Genomic DNA, 5,843 nt, shown 5'->3' with positions numbered 1-5,843 from the left:
GTTGTAAAATGGCTTGTTTTTGTTCGCCCACGCGGTATTGTCCAAAGTGGTCCATCCTAAGGTACCAGATAAGTGGTAAACCCTTATGAATAGTTTCTTTTCCAGATTGTCCCTCAAAGCATACTGCAGTCACTGTTTCTATAACCCACACAAACAGGAACAACCCCAGTACACTCATAGTCTAAACCGTCATACACAGGAATCACTTTGACATCTGAATTTCTAAACATATCTCCACAGACAAACCTATGTTTTACAGCATTTTGTTCTGTTAATGGAGGAATGATTAAATCCTTGTGTTTGCTTGAGAACAGGTGCTTGTTTTTATCTATATTGAAATCTATTGATACATCACTGGTATTGGAACTACTAGACACCAAACAAGAATGTTCTGATGTGTCTGAATTACTAGAATCATCTCCGTTATCTTTTACTCTTGATTCTATGAAATCTGTAGTTTCCTCTCCAGTCTCGGAATCAATCACAGATAAACTCAGCTTGAAGCTTCCTGATTCTTCTGAGGATCTAATATATTGCTGTGCTGGAGTTTTCTTGGTCGTCAGGCTCTGTGGGGGCAACTTTGTGAGGGAAGTTTGCAATAAGTAGGCATCTTTATAGTACTTTTCTCCCGGATAACATGGTTTCTGGTTCAAGTCCCTCAACAAAATTTCCCGCAGTGCCTTACAGAGCTCTGAGTAGGAGTAGCCTGGAGGCTTGTAGATACAAAAGATACCCTGTAACTGGGACCTCCACCATGGACCAATTTTTCGAATTGGTCTTGAAAATTTTGCCATCTACAAAATAAAAATAACAAAAATACTGATATTTTCATACAGTGATCTATAGTTCAAATTTTTAAAAACATGTCCTGATTATACATGATCAAATTATTAAAATCTTTTGTTTGATGTCAAGATTATGAGGTTATCTAGGGGTTGTAGCCTTGTAGGAGCCTGTATTCGGTGCCACTCAAAATGGTAAACAAATATGGTTTGAAAAAAATGTCTGATTGAAATCACTAAAAAATGCAATATGTATAATTGTACATCAGCATGATCAGAAATGGTGTTCATGACAAGTAAAAAAACAACCTAATATTAAGGCATACTCCAAGTAATGATTGCCTGAGTGTATTTACTAAAATAAGTCAATAAATACTTACCTTGCAAATAAAAATTAAAATAAAAACTCTTTATCAGGTTGGGACCAATCGCCCAAATGGGATACAATAGTCTGTTTGGGATATAATATCCCAAATGGGCTATAAATTTACAGTGCAAAAATTGGAAATTTTTATTTTGGCTATATAAATCATAAATCCACATAAGGACACTTAAAAAGGAATAACATTTGGAAAGCAAGTTTTTCTGCAACCCTGCCGTTTGTTAGATTGATCCCCAAGAAGTTAAGGAACTTCCTAGGGATCAATCTTCTAAACAATGGACATACAGAAAACAAGTTAAGAAACATTTGAAAAAACACTTCCTACAATATTGGAAAATGAAACGTGAAGTGGGACTGGAATCTGGAAAACTTACTACTTATTTTATGTTTAAAGAAAATTTTATAATGGAAAAATATATGTACATTAAATCTCATGAAATAAGAAAATCCATTTGCAGATTTAGAATAAGTGCTCATGACCTAAGAATTGAAAAAGGCAGATATGAATCTGTAAAAAATAATGCTGGTCAAAGAATCCCCTTAGATAGAAATAAAAGAATATGTTTAATGTGTAACCAAAACAATATAGAAGATGAATATCATTTTCTTACTGAATGCCCATTATATACTGAGGAGAGAGATAAATTTTTTTGTGATATCTCATTACTAAACAAAAATTTCATATTATTATCAAAAGGAGACAAATTTCTCTGGTTAATGTCTAATGAAACAGAAGAATTTAATTATTACAAAGCTAAGTGAATATCTTGTCAAAGCCTTCAAAATAAGGCATTATGCCATGAGTTTTCATAAATAATGTTATAGACACATATTTATTTGTAAACTGGTATATAAGTATATTGATAATATTGATTTTGATTGCATGTTAATTAACAGTTTGATAACCCCAACTGCTGCATCTACATGTCCAGTTACTTGTGGTATTATCAGATATATACATGTGTGTGTATGTGTGCTTATGTTTGTATATGTTTACTATAACCTTTCTTTTAGAACTTTCTATCTTGTCATTGTAAGAAACCTTTATGCCTTCTGGGCCCAAAATTGGAAATAAAATTATCTTATCTTATCTTATCTTACAGGAAACTTGTTAACCAAAAGTTATTCCTTTTTAAGTGTCCTGATGCGGATTTATGATATTTATAGCCAAAATAAAATTTTTCAATTTTTGCACTGTAAATTTATAGCCCATTTGGGATATTATATCCCAAACGGACTATTATATCCCATTTGGGCGATTGGTCCCAACCTGTTTATTTTCATTTTATTGAGATAATTAATCCTCGACAAAAACATTGATTTTGACAAAAGGACAAATTGCACAAAATTCTATAGGGACTGACACATGAAAAAGAATAGTAAATAATAGTACCTTATCAGGCTTATGTAATCAGAATCAACACATGATCAATTTGAGATCCAGAGGAAATTCGAGTTGTGACATGTGCGTATGAGGTATTTTGCGTTTTATATGTTTATTTACTATTGACAATTTTCTCCTGGTGTCAGATCACGTGCATCTAACAAAAAATGTAAAATTTACCTAAAATCACAAACGATATATCACTACTATGAAGTTTTGGTTACTACATCTCTCAGGCAAGCGGTGAAAAGACTTCGCTATTGGTAAATCTAGTGCCCTGTACAACCTACGTTCACTTGAAATATTTGTCTTGCTTTTTTACGCCCCCTTCATCGAAGATCCAGGGGTATATACTTTTTTCATACTTTATCTTTTGACTTTTGACTTGTTGGAGGCTTGGAGCTGTGGGTTTCATAATATATATATTTTTTTTTAAATTAATCACATCACATATGTTACGTGCTTACTATAGTGACATGGCCTAGCTAGCTCTCTTTGGGTATCAATCAATATACAGTGTATTTGACATCTTTACACTGACCTTGGAGTTTAACCCATTTACCTTGGCCATAACTTTTGAATAGTTGGTGATAGGGCTTTTATATTTTACATTTATAAATATTTGACAAGACCTCTAAAAACTATTACTAATTTAGTAACCTTGGCTTTAAATTTTGAACAGTTACAACCTATAGTGCTTTCATCATGTTCATATTCACTCCTTGTGACTTTTTTTTTACCTTTCTTTAGAATACAATAACATTGATTGATTTATGCATAAGGTAAACCCCTAATGAGGCTGGTTTTATTACAAATATGAAATACTGTTCGTTATCTCCATATGATTCAGGTGCTATACGAGGGGTGTTTTTTTTTTTTTTTTTTTTTTTTTATAATGCTTTATTTTTGAAAATGTTTATACTTACAAAGAAACAAAATACACACCCTCACACACCCTCACACACCACATGCACTCTGTGCACTATACGAGGGGTGTTAGAAAAGTTCGCGGACAAGTTCTATTGTGAGCGCGCTATTTCCACGAAACCGGTCAAATTTTCCAGATAAAATCTTTATGCTTTATCCAATAAATACACAAGAATTTTGTGCTCTCCAGTGATTATTGAAAAATATACAGCATTTTTATTTTGATAAAACTTGCTTCACGGAGCATGCTACATTTTGGGCACCTTTACATCACAAAGACTCTTTATTAAAATTAAAAATTGTACAATTGTACCGCAAAGAGTTTTGTGATATTTTCCCTGCCGCTAAAGAACTCATGAAACGTCACTGGGAGAAATTTTGAACGAAATTGGAGCGTATCAGTCATTCCCATATAATTCATACAAATGAAAAAAACGCGATGTCGCCAATACATTTCAAAGCTATGGTTACTGATATTCAAATTATTCCTTGACCCTTTATGTTAACATATTTTGCCACACAAAATAACATTAGCTGTTATATTTTTTGATATTTTTTCTCCCAGTATTTATACAGAAGGAAGCCCGGAATCATGTAAAAAGTGATGTCGCCATCGTATACCTTGTGGTTGAATATGCATTACCTGGTCGCATTTTGCTTGCTGATTGCTTGCAATATTCCTACTTGAAAATAGCGTTTATTTTATTGTCCAAAAATTCTGTTATCTGGATTTAACTTTTTAGTCAATATTTTTTATGTTTGCAGTTCAGAATTTCTTCTGTTATAATTTAGTTGTATATTGATAAAGCTTCGAAGTTCAATAAAAATTAAAACATGAAGAAAGATTTTAATAACTTTACAGCTGCTTTTGAGTTATAACCTCCGTTACGGAGTTCTTGCATGTGGTGAGTTGGAATGGCCATAAAAACAAAACGAAGAAAGATTTACGTATAAAATTTCATTTTATTAACAAAGGATGTTTATACTTTATCAATCAAACTCAAAATTATATCATTGCTGAATGCTTTTAAAATCGTTTTTCAATACTATGGACTTGGTAACTGTATAAATTTACGGGAATGACTGGTATATGACTTTTTTATAGCCGTTTATAACTGCATGATCAACGCTTAAAAACACAGCCAAAAATCGGAACGTCATTGAGCGTCATGGAGCACTGCACTACGTAATCAAAGTACTCAGAAGTACAAGAGCCGGGCTCATTTACAGAGTAAAATGGATTTCTTACATGAATCACGTTTATATTCTGATGAAAAATTATTTTAAAACTATCAATATAAATGATAAGACACTGACAGTGAGTTTTTTAATCCTAATACCACGGTCCGATTTTGTCAGAATCAGAATTAATCTGGTACCGCAGCTGAATGTAAACAAACAGGCCAGTCTGGTTCCCTCTCCTGCTTTACCTCGTATGTGTAGAGAACTACGGTAACACTAATTATCAAAAATCCTTACGCTAATGAACTATGTTCTTTGACTTATGAAGTTTTCAAAGTCATTCTCTAATGTTTATTTTATATAGATAAAACTTCGTTTTATTTTTGTTGCTTTATTTAGCGTTTGTATTATCTCAAAAACGGTTGAGAGTAAGAGCTATATTTTTGCACGTAACTTTAAAATGGCGACTATGGGGTCAACATCCTGCCTTGAACAGGATCACATAAGCCGGCAATTGCTCTTTGAGCAATAAGCCCGGCTAAAAATTATGTATGCAGACTGGAAAATGTCTAAAAAGAGCTAGATTAAAATATTCAAAATGCTGCCGGGAATTTCCTACACCTACAAAAGACAAGTTTTCAAATGGTTGTAGCTTTATAAGAATGGAAGGATTAACATTTTGAATGATTAACCCCTTCGATACTTCAATACCCCCGTATCGCAAGGACGTTGCGTTGCGCCTATATGGGTTTGCATAGTTTCCATACCTGATCAATTAACTGCATAGACTTTTTTTAAATCTAAAATATCCGAATCAGTACAAAAGACATTATATAGAAGAAAAAAAACATGTACTGATATGATATTCAATTTTAAAGTGGAAAAAAGATAAGAAAAATCTGAAGAAATGAAAGATTTATAGAACTGTGACAAAGCTTAACCGGTTGAAATCTGGTTGTCACGTCGCCTTACGTCAAGTGATTGCTCCGTGAATCCCATGACCTCATAGTAAAAACCGTTGTAAATTTTCAAGATTTTATTATATGGACCTGATTTTTTTACATACGGGTGAAACACTATAAAAGGGACAGTAAGGTTGCACTTGAGGGGAAAAAATTAATGTCTTTATTTTGGTCCATAATTTTTTTCTTCTAAAAAGTAGATTATCTCAAGGATCTGAGACATA

General features: G+C 32.8%; 1 pseudogene; it reads right to left on the bottom strand.

Annotated features, from left to right (window-relative positions):
• Positions 1–27: 27 nt before the first annotated feature.
• Positions 28–2,783, bottom strand: LOC134239391 (uncharacterized; annotated as a pseudogene).
• Positions 2,784–5,843: the final 3,060 nt, after the last annotated feature.

The sequence above is a fragment of the Saccostrea cucullata genome, unplaced genomic scaffold, assembly GCF_032062105.1.
Source record: "Saccostrea cucullata isolate Sc308-1 unplaced genomic scaffold, CSIRO_AGI_Scuc_v1 ctg23315, whole genome shotgun sequence".
NCBI classification, from domain to species: domain Eukaryota; kingdom Metazoa; phylum Mollusca; class Bivalvia; order Ostreida; family Ostreidae; genus Saccostrea; species Saccostrea cuccullata.
The sequence above is the reverse complement of the archived record's forward strand: the minus strand, read 5'-3'. Positions and strand labels throughout refer to the sequence as shown.